At 31.9% G+C, this 14,161-nt stretch overlaps 1 protein-coding gene across 1 annotated transcript in view; it reads right to left on the bottom strand.

Annotated features, from left to right (window-relative positions):
- LOC147812596 (pre-mRNA 3' end processing protein WDR33-like) overlaps positions 1-14,161 on the bottom strand; it is a 612,260-nt gene that overhangs the window by 269,163 nt on the left and 328,936 nt on the right. The gene's annotated exons all lie outside the window — the stretch shown is intronic.

Below are 14,161 nucleotides of genomic sequence, written 5' to 3'. Positions count from 1 at the left end.
GTTAGTATGGCTTTTTCAAAATATTTTTGGAAAGTAAAGTTTATACATTGTTAAAAGTTTTTCGTTAATAATTTGAATTTATACAATTCATGAATAAAATATAATAGCTTATGTTCTAAAAAATAATCAAAATTTATTGAAATAGTTATAATTTATGAAACTAAATTTCAGTTGCATTTCATAAACTTAGGAAATCCTAAGTAATTATCAAATTGACTTATAAAGTTATTTATTATATTTAACATAACAGAAAATGTTACTGTTGATTTTTTTACAGGGAACTTTAACTAAATATTGAATTGCGAATAATTTTTTTAATTTTATTATTATTTTTATAAACATGTATTAAAATGAGTCCTTTTAAAGATGTCGCAATTCGATAGTTTTACACAATGTCTTCATTTAGTTGCGTTTTTCTCCACTCTCAAAATCCGTTAAAACATCAAATAATAAAATAAAAAAAATTATTTTTTTCTGACGAAATACTACCATATATAGATAAAATATAGTCTAGAATTCTGGAAAAGTCTAAGAATTACATTGATTACTCGATGATAAAAAAAGTTTGAAAAAACAAAGGTTTAAAAAATAATTTGCTCTAAAAATTACGCCTTTACTGATCTCTAAAAAAAAAAGAAAATTTTTAAGTATGTTTTGCATATTGGCTTTTAAAATATTTTACATGAGCAGTTTATTAACAATGTAAAATATAAAAGCTGAATTAATCATATTTCTTATTGAAAATGTATATTAACTAAATCCTCAAAGATTTATGCATTATCAAGACTTTATGTATCTGACAGAGCAATCAGATTGTTAAATGAAATCATTGATACAAACAAAAGGTTCCATTTTAGTACAAGTTTTTTTCCCCCGTCAATTCTATGGTGTTTCTAGTCTAAGAAGATATAAAATTTATAAAAAGTTCCATTTATCTCTTTTGATGTGTCGTAATATCTGTACCGTAGTTGACAATAAATTCTATTTCCCTTTAATGTAATAAAGTAAGAATTCAGTTCATCGTTCTTGTACAGAAAGGTGCAATAAAAGTTGTTATTGTAAATGCTTGCCTCATTGTTTTTCTTTACTACACTGCTGGACAATTGCTAAGGACGGATAACACTATCATCCATAGCAACCACAAAATGAAAGGAAGCAAAATGTGGAAAATTAGAATAAGTGCGGGATATAGTAAGATGAGGTATGCGTATGCAAATTTTTTTTCCACGTCTGTTCATCTCGTGATAGCGCTGATAAAAGCTTTAAAGGTTTTGACGCGTGTGGAGAGTTGTTGTTTCAAGTCAAAGTTTTACAGGAAAGATTTAGTTGACGAACTTGAAATTTTCGGCATGTCTTCCCGATATCACTTAGATGATTTTAAGCGTGGCCGAATTATTGGAAAGATCGAAGAAAGGCGAAAAATAACAGATGTTGCCAGGGAGCTCGACGTCGCTCACAGCGTTGTTTCACGGCTGTGGAAATCATTTTAAAACTGCTGGAATGTATAGTAGGCGGCATGGGGAAGGTCGTGTTCGAAGTACGACGCCTGCAGATGACAAATACATCGTCCTATCAGCATAAAAGGAACAGGCCCACCACAGCTCAGCAGGTGGCAAATCAGTTTCTTGCTGCCACAGGAAAGCAGATCTCCCGAAAACCTGTTGCCAGACGTTTGAGGGGAGGAGGACTATACGCCCGCAGACCTGTCGTTGTTGTTAATTTTTATGTCGCACTAGAGCTGCACAATGGGCTATTGGCGACGGTCTGGGAAACATCCCGGAGGATGATCCGAAGACATGCCATCACAATTTTGATCCTCTGCGGAGGGGATGGCACCCCCGCTTCGGTAGCCCGACGACCTGCGCGCGAAGTCGAGCACTTTACGGTAGCACAGTTTAACGAGGACCAATACCGCACACCCTCGGTCCCTACGCAGACTGATCTAAGTGGTCACCCACCCGCACACTGACCGTATCCAGTGATGCTTTACTTCGGTGATCTGCTGGGAACCGTGTCTTAACGATCAGTCCACTGCGGGACCAGTAAAGTTATTGTAAGAATGGGTCTAATGTTTTAGATTAAAAATTCCCCGTTAATAAGGAGTGTCATACAAAAAGGGAATCATTCAATTCTCTCTCTCTCTCTTATGCCTGATAAGGCAGAAGGGTGCGATTGTTCTTGTTTTCCAAAAGCGCCATCTATGGCCAAGAATTCGACTTCTGCCACACTATACGTCACACCCGTTTATAGGGTGGACCCATTCATACATCCATTCATTCATTCATTCATCCACAGATCGTAATTTTGACCTAAGGCAGAGAACGATCAATCGCCAGTTCTGTTACCTCAGAGGTATAATTTATTATGAGAACATGGAGGACTTTGTAACCCGGCAGCTTTAATGTGCATCAGTCACCATTTACTACACGAGGAGTCTTCGGTCGGCGAAGTTCGAACTCTCGGACGTGGGCCCAGCTCCCTACCGACCAGGCTATCCCGGCCTAATGAAGAGTGCTTAAACCAAGTTGTTCGGGAAAATTGGCAGCAGATGAAACCGTCACAGATAATATCCCCATTTTAAACATTTCAAAAAAGGATCTTATCGCTAATTACGAACTCAGTATATTTTAGATAAGAAAAAATGCTGATTAGAAATTGGGAAACTTTCACACATTCTTCTATTTAATACTTAAATTTAAAGAGATTTTTTTTTCAAATGGCAGGCACTGAACTTTATTCTTCGCCTTAGAAGTTGCTGGAATTGTTACTCATTTTACGTTACCCTGTGGGCACCTGTGAACCAAAGTCACGGAGGCGAGCAACATTGCCCACGCCACACTGCCACAAACCCGTTCATAGGGTGGGCCACATTCACACATCACACACAACGACACATAGAGAGAAACAGACAACACATAGAGAGAAACATACATGCCCAGAGCGGGATTCGAACCCGCAGCCATTGGCTTCCCAGTCAGGCGCGCTAACCACTCGGCCACCTGGCCGGCGAATTTAAAAAGTCGGAATAGCTTAATTCGGAAGGAAAAAAAATCTGCATGAAGTCTTTTTCATCTTGCGATTTCAGACCCGCTAAAATGCATTAAGTCTGCATGAATTTTGACAATATGAATTAGACTCACATTTTTTAAGAGTTTCAGCGCTACATATTTCTAAGTAAAAATCGCCTTTTTTTCGTCATTTAAAGCTCTGATCCCTGGAGTATTCAGTCATAACATGTTCATATAAATTGATAAAATTTTCCGTTACAGTTTTCTAATTTTTTGTATAGTTTTAATTAAGGAAATACGAATTTCACTTAAGCAATTAGTGCTTCTACAAGGATCTGCGTTTGCAGAATAATCAAAAGCTTTGAAAGCTATAAAATCTTAAACGCAATAGAAACTATTAGCTGTTTTAATGGAATTGTATTTCGAGGATATAAAGCAGTTCAGAAAACTTCATTGTTAGTGTGTACACTTTTGTCAGTAGAAAATTATCTTGGTCGAGATTGCTTAGCATAATGGAGAACTTATATAGCTAGAATATTACGTGTAGCATATAGCTAGAATATTACAGTGCTTGACTTCGCGCGCAAGTCGTCGGGCTACTGAAGCGGGGGTGCCATCCCTTCTGTGGTGGATCAAAATTGTGATGTCATGTCTTCGGATCATCCTCAGGGATGTTTCCCAGACCGTCGCCGATGGCCCATTGTGCAGCTCTAGTGCAACGTAAATGAACAAATCAATCCATCATCAAAATGTTACTAAATTTTTTTTATTTTAAAAGTTTTAAAAATGTTCTAAAAAACTTTATTAGTCTCCTTTTTAAATACAAAAACTGTTTAAATTTAGTTACCTGGTGCATAAAGAGCTTTCAATGAATAAGCAGAATTACATAAAATAACAAAATTTAGTTTAACATACTAGTACACAATGAGACAAATTTTTCAACCGACACAGATCGGACGCCAGTATTTCTTATATATATTTTCAAGTTCTCTAATTACAAGTAAAAATATTTTTTGAATTTTAAAAACAATTCAGTAGTTAATGAAAAATCGTTATTTTATACTAAAATATAAAATCCAAATACAAAATTTTTAGTCATATTTCCAAAATTTGATTTTTTAAATTATCTGTAATATCGGAAAATTATAATTGATATTTCATGGTTTTAAAGAGATCTCTGCCCTCCACCTCAGCATTTGGAATATTCTGAAGCCACTAAGAGAACCATTTGAGCAGTTAATTTAATTCTTTAAATTTCGTTCTATTGAACCTAGTCACATTTACCTCAAAATTTTTTTTAAAGTTTTTAAATTAAATTACATCTTTATTAGTCTAATCTTTAAATAAAAAAACTTTTTTAAATTTGGAAACTACGTGTAAAAGAGCTTTCAATGAATAAAAAGAATTACATAAAATAACAGAGCTTAGTTTGTTAACCTACCAATACACAATTCCTTAACCTTTGACGCAAATGAGCCAGTTTCCCTTTTATATACTTTTGACATCTTAATTGCAAGTAAAAATATATTTCGGTATAATAAATCATAAAATCAGTCTAATATTTACTAAAAAATCTTAAATAATCTGAAATCTATACTGAAATATATAATCCAAAAAGTAGTTTTAATTTTTTTATTTATAGTCAAAAATTTAATAACTGATTTTGTTGATTAAGGAAACTTTAATGATGAATTACTTTTTCTTAGATGTAATAAAATTTTAATAAGTGTAAAATTAGAAGTGAGCCGCGTTACAAGAATTTTATCTTTACAGCAACAACAAGTAAAAAAATTGACTTACTACATTATTTTCAATTGTTTTGACTTTTGTGCAATATAATAAAAAAGTACGACACGTTTAATAAAATTTCTGCGTCAAAGAATTAATAACACTTCATTAACTTTATTGAAAATGCGTACACTTCAGTTAGTAGATTGCTTATCATAATAGAAAATTTATATAACTAAAATATTACGTTCGTGTTATAATGGAAAGTTAAAAATTGAAATTTAATAAAGGTCTCTTCCCATCCCTTCAACATTTGGAAAATTAGAATTCTGAAGAAACTAATAGTGAACTATTTGAACAGTTGATTTCATTTTGTTCCATTTAACCTATTGTGGACAGAAGAAACTTTGATGAGTCCAAATTCACTCACCTTCATGGTACTGGAATCAAAAAAGAAAAACGAAGACAATGTTTATTGCCCTGAAATTTGAACCTTTCTCGAGCCATTTAATTTTTTTATTCTTTTTTTTTATTATTCCATTACGCTTTATTTGCTGGATTTCAACCACAGAAAACACCCCATGCATGCTAGAATATCCAAAATGTTACAAAAGAAGTCGAAAAAGAGCAAATAAACTGATTTTCCTGGATTTTTCCAGTTTTTTCGCATTTTCCCAATAAAAAAAATTATTTCCTACATGCAGGACCCTCCAGAATATCAAAAAACACATTAAAAAAATAATATAATTTAAAATAAACAACAAAAAAAAGAAAGAAAATTTGTACGTCCCTGGGATTCGAACCCAGGACCCCTCCCTCCAGCAGCGAACTTGCTTGTCAGGTTGCCTACTTTCCAGTCCACGGTGATGCGTGAAGCCTACCACAGTTTCGCTTCAAAAGCTCTCTCCTCTCATCTTTGGAATATACCTTTAGCATTTGGCAATCTCTGATAATAAATCCAACAATTTCCCAATAAATTGCTTAAAAATTATTCTTACACTTAAAATATTATCTTGAATACAAATTACTAATCTTTTGAAAATGTAATTTTGTTCCCAAACTGTTGAGCTGTAATGTACCTTAATTTTAAGTGAACTGATTGTTCATTTTTTAGTGTTTTATCTACAAAGTGTTTACTAAATTCAGTTTTCAAACTCTAGTATTTTACTGTTATAAATGCAGTTCTATAAATGTATAAGAAAAGGTTGAAAAAAAAGTAATACAAAATAAATTTGTTGCAGAGACACTAACTTTTTGCAAACCTTTTGTGTAGTGCTAATTATGCTCTTCTGTTATGTGAACAAATCAACTGTTCTTTGAATGAAATTTCAGTCTTCACATCAACTGTTCAACCTTTATTTGTATTACAAGCTTTATGTTCTGCGCATGATTCCAGTGTATTTTTGGGACCTTCTCTGTAATAAAAGTGAAAAAAAATATGTGGATAAAAGTTGCACCAAAAATGTTTCTTCTTGTTGAGGAATCTATGCATGCTAATAATTCCTTAAAAATACAAAGATAAAAAAAGCAAAGTTGCCTCTAATAAATATATATTTATTATAGGCAACGGTCGTCATTCGGCGGTCGACATTCAAATTTTTTCTTTTTTTAATATTATTTTCTTTAATATATTTTTTGATATTTTAACGTGAATCAAGTGTTCTGTATATAAAAAAAACTATTTTTTCTTTGGGAAATAGCGAATAATAGCTAATAATCGGATAAATTTTATTTATTTATTTTAATTTATACTATTTTTTCAACTTCGATATTTTAAAGCGAATAAAGTCTTCTATATGTGAAAAGAAATATTTTTCTTTGCTAAAGAGTGAATAATGGCTGAAAAAGGGACAGAAGTCTAATCAGGAGGCACGCACACATCACACCCCGTAACTACCTATAATATTAACCTATAAATTTCAAACTCCGCCCAAAATTAGAATTTAACGTATCGAACAATTGTACCGAAGGATTTTTTTATATACCAATTAGTGGGCCCACAATCTGCCAAAATAAGTTTTGTTTACTAACCGGAATAAGGTGTTTTAAGCTAAATATTCGCGGGGTAGGCATGTGAAGCATGGCGCAATTGGAAAGGCTGTGTGGCAAGTTAGCTTTGTTGTCCCGGGAGCCATGGGTTCGAAACCTTGCGAGGGTCGACATTCAAATTCTTCCTTTTTTATATATTATTTTTTTAAATATATTTTTTGATATTTTAATGTGAATCAAGTGTTCTGTATATAAAAAAAAAACTACTTTTTCTTCGGGAAATATCGAATAAAAGCTAATAAACGGATAAGTTTCGAATAATTTTTATTTATTTATTTATTTTAATTGATATTATTTTTTTAAACTTCTTTTCAATATTTTAAAGCGATTAAAGTCTTCTATATGTGAAAAGAAATATTTTTCTTTGTTAAAGGGCGAATAAAGGCAGAAAACGGGACAGAAGTCACATCAGGAGGCAGGCACACATCACACCCCGTAACTACCCATAATATTAACCTATAAATTTCAAACTTCTCCCAAAATTAGAATTTAATGTATCAAACAATTATACCGAAGGATTTTCTTATATACCAATTAGTGGGCCCACTATCTGCCAAAATAAGTTTTGTTTACTAACCGGAAGGTGGTGTTTTAAGTTAAATATTCGCGGGCACGCATGTGAATCATGGCGCAGTAAGTAAAGCTGTGTGGCGAGTTACATTTGTTGTCCCGGGGGCCATGGGTTCGAATCCCTGCGGCGGACGACATTCAAATTTTTTTTTTGATATATATTTTTTTCAAATATATTTTTAGACATTTAAATGTGAAACAAATGTTCTGCATATAAAAAAAACAATTTTTTCTTTGGGAAATAGCGAATAATAGCTAATAATCGGATAAATTTCGGATAAGTTTTATTTATTTATTTATTTTAATTTATATTATTTTTTTTAACTTCTTTTCAATATTTTAAAGCGATTAAAGCGTTTTATATGTGAAAAGAAATATTTTTGTTTGTTAAAGAGTGAATAAAGGCTGAAAACGGGACGGAAGTCACATCAGGAGGCACGCACACATCACACCCCGTATCTCCCTATAATATTAACCTATAAATTTCAAACTCCGCCCAAAATTAGAATTTAATGCATCAAACAATTGTACCGAAGGATTTTTTTATATACCAATTAGTGGGCCCACTATCTGCCAAAATAAGTTTTGTTTACTAACCGGAAGGTGGTGTTTTAAGTGAAATATTCGCGGGCAGGCATGTGAATCACGGCGCAGTTGGTAAAGCTGTGTGGCGAGTTAGATTTGTGGTCCCGGGGGCCATGGGTTCGAGTCCCTGCAACGGTCGACATTAAAATTTTTTCTTTTTTTATATATTATTTTTTTTAAATATATTTTTAGATATTTTAATGTGAAGCAAATGTTCTGCATATAAAAAAAAACTATTTTTTCTTTGGGAAATAGCGAATAATAGCTAATAATCGGATAAATTTCGGATAAATTTTATTTATTTATTTATTTTGATTCATATTATTTTTTTAAACTTCTTTTCAATATTTTAAAGCGAATAAAGCGTTCTATATGTGAAAAGAAATATTTTTCTTTGTTAAAGAGCGAATAAAGGCAGAAAACGGGACAGAAGTCAAATCAGGATACACGCACACATCACACCCCGTAACTCCCTATAATATTAACCTATAAATTTCAAACTCCGCCCAAAATTAGAATTTAATGTATAAAACAATTGTACCGAAGGATTTTTTTATATACCAATAAGTGGGCTTACAATCTGCCAAAATAAGTTTTGTTTACTAACCGGAAGGAGGTGTTTTAAGTTAAATATTCGCGGGCAGGCATGTGAATCATGGCGCATTTGGTAAAGCTGTGTGGCGAGTTAGATTTGTGGTTCCGGGGGCCATGGGTTCGAATCCCTGCGACGGTTGATATTCTATTCAAATTTTTTCTTTTTTTATATATTATTTTTCTTTAAATATATTTTTAGACATTTTAATGTGAAACAAATGTTCTGCATATAAAAAAAACTATTTCTTCTTTGGGAAATAGCGAATAACAGCTAATAATCGGATAAATTTCGGGTAAATTTTATTTATTTTTTTATTTTAATTTATATTATTTTTTTTAACTTCTTTTCAATATTTTAAAGCGATTAAAGCGTTTTATATGTGGAAAGAAATATTTTTCTTTGTTAAAGAGTGAATAAAGGCTGAAAACGGGACAGAAGTCAGATCAGAAGGCACGCACACATCACACCCGTATCTCCCTATAATATTAACCTATAAATTTCAAACTCCGCCCAAAATTAGAATTTAATGTATCAAACAATTGTACCGAAGGATTTTTTTATATACCAATTAGTGGGCCCACTATCTACAAAATAAATTTTGTTTACTAACCGGAAGGAGGACTTTTAAGTTAAATATTCGCGGGCAGGCATGTGAATCATGGTGCATTTGGTAAAGCTGTGTGGCGAGTTAGATTTGTGGTCCCGGGGGCCATGGGTTCGAATCCCTGTGACGGTCGACTTTCAAATTTTTTCTTTTTTTATATATTATTTTTTTTATATATATTGTTAGACATTTTAATGTGAAACAAATGTTCTGCATATAAAAAAAAACTATTTTTTCTTTGGGAAATAGCGAATAATAGCTAATAATCGGATAAATTTCGGATAAATTTTATTTATTTATTTATTTTAATTTAAATTATTTTTTTTAAACTTCTTTTCAATATTTTAAAGCGATTAAAGCGTTTTATATGTGAAAAGAAATATTTTTCTTTGTTAAAGAGAGGGACGGAAGTCACATCAGGAGGCACGCACACATCACACCTCGTATCTCTCTATAGTATTAACCTATAAATTTCAAACTCCGCCCAAAATTAGAATTTAATGTATCAAACAATTGTACCGAAGGATTTTTTTATATACCAATTAGTGGGACAACTATCTGCCAAAATAAGTTTTGTTTACTAACCGGAAGGTGGTGTTTTAAGTGAAATATTCGCGGGCAGGCATGTGAATCACGGCGCAGTTGGTAAAGCTGTGTGGCGAGTTAGATTTGTTGTCCCGAGGGCCATGGGTTCGAATCCATGCGACGGTCGACATAATTTTTTTTTTTTTTTTTTTTTAATATATTATTTTTTTTACGTATTTTTAGATATTTTAATGTGAAACAAATGTTCTGTATATAAAAAAAAACAATTTTTTCTTTGGGAAATAGCGAATAATAGCTAATAATCGGATAAATTTCGGATAAATTTTATTCATTTATTTATTTTAATTTATATTATTTTTTTAACTTCTTTTCAATATTTTAAAGCGATTAAAGCGTTTTATCTATGAAAAGAAATATTTTTCTTTGTTAAAGAGTGAATAAAGGCTGAAAACGGGACGGAAGTCACATCAGGAGGCACGCGCACAGCAAACCCCGTATCTCCCTATAATATTAACCTATAAATTTCAAACTCCGCCCAAAATTAGAATTTAATGTATCAAACAATTGTACCGAAGGATTTTTTTATATACTAATTAGTGGGCCCACAATCCGCCAAAATAAGTTTTGTTTACTAACCAGAAGGTGGTCTTTTAAGTTAAATATTCGCGGGCAGGCATGTGAATCATGGCGCAGTTGGTAAAGCTGTGTGGCGAGTTAGATTTGTGGTCCCGGGGGCCATGGGTTCGAATCCCTGCGACGGTCGACATTCAAATTTTTTCTTTTTTTATATATTATTTTTTTTTATATATATTTTTAGATATTTTAATGTGAAACAAATGTTCTGCATATAAAAAAAACTATTTTTTCTTTGGGAAATAGCGAATAATAGCTAATAATCGGATAAATTTCGGATAAATTTTATTTATTTATTTATTTTGATTCATATTATTTTTTTAAACTTCTTTTCAATATTTTAAAGCGAATAAAGCGTTCTATATGTGAAAAGAAATATTTTTCTTTGTTAAAGAGCGAATAAAGGCAGAAAACGGGACAGAAGTCACATCAGGAGGCACGCACACATCACACCCCGTAACTCCCTATAATATTAACCTATAAATTTCAAACTCCGCCCAAAATTAGAATTTAATGTATCAAACAATTGTACCGAAGGATTTTTTTATATACATATTAGTGGGCCCACAATCTGCCAAAATAAGTTTTGTTTACTAACCGGAAGGTGGAGTTTTAAGTTAAATATTCGCGGGCAGGCATGTGAATCATGGCGCAGTTGGTAAAGCTGTGTGGCGAGTTAGATTTGTTGTCCCGAGGGCCATGGGTTCGAATCCATGCGACGGTCGACATACAATTTTATTTTTATATATTATTTTTTTTTACATATATTTAGATATTTTAATGTGAAACAAATGTTCTGTATATAAAAAAAAACTATTTTTTCTTTTGGAAATAGCGAATAATAGCTAATAATCGGATAAATTTCGGATAAATTTTATTTATTTATTTATTTTGATTCATATTATTTTTTTAAACTTCTTTTCAATATTTTAAAGCGATTAAAGCGTTCTATATGTGAAAAGAAATATTTTTCTTTGTTAAAGAGCGAATAAAGGCAGAAAACAGGACAGAAGTCAAATCAGGATACACGCACACATCACACCCCGTAACTCCCTATAATATTAACCTATAAATTTCAAACTCCGCCCAAAATTAGAATCTAGTGTATCAAACAATTGTACCGAAGGATTTTTTTATATACCAATTAGTGGGCCCACAATCCGCCAAAATAAGTTTTGTTTACTCACCGGAAGGAGGTGTTTTAAGTTAAATATTCGCAGGCAGGCATGTGAATTATGGCGCATTTGGTAAAGCTGTGTGGCGAGTTAGATTTGTGGTTCCGGGGGCCATGGGTTCGACTGCGACGGTCGATATTCAAATTTTTTCTTTTTTTATATATTATTTTTTTTTAAATATATTTTTAGATATTTTAATGTGAAACAAATGTTCTGCATATAAAAAAAACTATTTCTTCCTTGGGAAATAGCGAATAATAGCTAATAATCGGATAAATTTTATTTATTTTTTTATTTAATTTATATTATTTTTTTAAACTTCTTTTCAATATTTTAAAGCGATTAAAGCGTTCTATATGTAAAAATTAATATTTTTCTTCGTTAAAGAGCGAATAAAGGCAGAAAACGGGACAGAAGTCAAATCAGGAGGCACGCACACATCACACACCGTAATTCCCTATAATATTAACCTATAAATTTCAAACTCCGCCCAAAATTAGAATTTAATGTATAAAACAATTGTATCGAAGGATTTTTTTATATTCCAATTAGTGGGCCCACAATCCGCCAAAATAAGTTTTGTTTACTAACCAGAAGGTGGTGTTTTAAGTTAAATATTCGCGGGCAGGCATGTGAATCATGGCGCAGTTGGTAAAGCTGTGTGGCGAGTTAGATTTGTTGTCCCGGGGGCCATGGGTTCGAATCCCTGCGACGGTCGACATTCAATTTTTTTTTTTTGATATATAATTTTTTTTTACATATTTTTAGATACTTTAATGTGAAACAAATGTTCTGTATATAAAAAAAAACTATTTTTCTTTGGGAAATAGCGAATAATAGCTAATAATCGGATAAATTTTATTTATTTATTTATTTTAATTTATATTATTTTTTTAACTTCTTTTCAATATTTTTAAGCGATTAAAGCGTTTTATATGTGAAAAGAAATATTTTTCTTTGTTAAAGAGTGAATAAAGGCTGAAAACGGGACGGAAGTCACATCAGGAGGCACGCACACATCACACCCCGTATCTCCCTATAATATTAGCCATAAATTTCAAACTCCGCCCAAAATTATAATTTAATGTATCAAACAATTGTACCGAAGGATTTTTTTTTTTATACCAATTAGTGGGCCCACTATCTGCCCAAATAAGTTTTGTGTACTAACCGGAAGGTGGTGTTTTAAGTTAAATATTCGCGGGCAGGTATGCGAATCATGGCGCAGTTGGTAAAGCTGCGTGGCGAGTTTGATTTGTGGTCCCGGGGGCCATGGGTTCGAATCCCTGCGACGGTCGACATTAAATTTTTTTCTTTTTTTATATATTATTTTTCTTAAATATATTTTTAAATATTTTAATGTGAAACAAATGTTCTGTATATAAAAAAAACTATTTTTTCTTTGGGAAATAGCGAATAATAGCTAATAATCGGATAAATTTCGGATAAATTTTATTTATTTATTTATTTTAATTTATAATATTTTTTTAAATTTCTTTTCAATATTTTAAAGCGATTAAAGCGTACTATATGTGAAAAGAAATATTTTTCTTTGTTAAAGAGCGAATAAAGGTAGAAAACGGGACAGAAGTCACATCAGGTGGCACGCACACATCACACCCCGTAACTCCCTATAATATTAACCCATAAATTTCAAACTCCGCCGAAAATTAGAATTTTATGTATCAAACAATTGTACCGAATGATTTTTTTTTTATACCAATTAATGGGCCCACAATCTGCCAAAATAAGTTTTGTTTACTAACCGGAAGGTGGAGTTTTAAGTTAAATATTCGCGGGCAGGCATGTGAATCATGGCGCAGTTGGTAAAGCTGTGTGGCGAGTTAGATTTGTTGTCCCGAGGGCCATGGGTTCGAATCCATGCGACGGTCGACATACAATTTTATTTTTATATATTATTTTTTTTTACATATATTTAGATATTTTAATGTGAAACAAATGTTCTGTATATAAAAAAAAACTATTTTTTCTTTTGGAAATAGCGAATAATAGCTAATAATCGGATAAATTTCGGATAAATTTTATTTATTTATTTATTTTGATTCATATTATTTTTTTAAACTTCTTTTCAATATTTTAAAGCGATTAAAGCGTTCTATATGTGAAAAGAAATATTTTTCTTTGTTAAAGAGCGAATAAAGGCAGAAAACAGGACAGAAGTCAAATCAGGATACACGCACACATCACACCCCGTAACTCCCTATAATATTAACCTATAAATTTCAAACTCCGCCCAAAATTAGAATCTAGTGTATCAAACAATTGTACCGAAGGATTTTTTTATATACCAATTAGTGGGCCCACAATCCGCCAAAATAAGTTTTGTTTACTCACCGGAAGGAGGTGTTTTAAGTTAAATATTCGCAGGCAGGCATGTGAATTATGGCGCATTTGGTAAAGCTGTGTGGCGAGTTAGATTTGTGGTTCCGGGGGCCATGGGTTCGACTGCGACGGTCGATATTCAAATTTTTTCTTTTTTTATATATTATTTTTTTTTAAATATATTTTTAGATATTTTAATGTGAAACAAATGTTCTGCATATAAAAAAAACTATTTCTTCCTTGGGAAATAGCGAATAATAGCTAATAATCGGATAAATTTTATTTATTTTTTTATTTAATTTATATTATTTTTTTAAACTTCTTT

Source organism: Parasteatoda tepidariorum, chromosome 4 (genome assembly GCF_982258835.1).
Source record: "Parasteatoda tepidariorum strain Cologne lab strain chromosome 4, Ptep-v5.0, whole genome shotgun sequence".
In the NCBI taxonomy this organism is placed as follows: Eukaryota; Metazoa; Arthropoda; class Arachnida; order Araneae; family Theridiidae; genus Parasteatoda; species Parasteatoda tepidariorum.
This window is presented reverse-complemented; position numbering and strand designations above follow the sequence as displayed.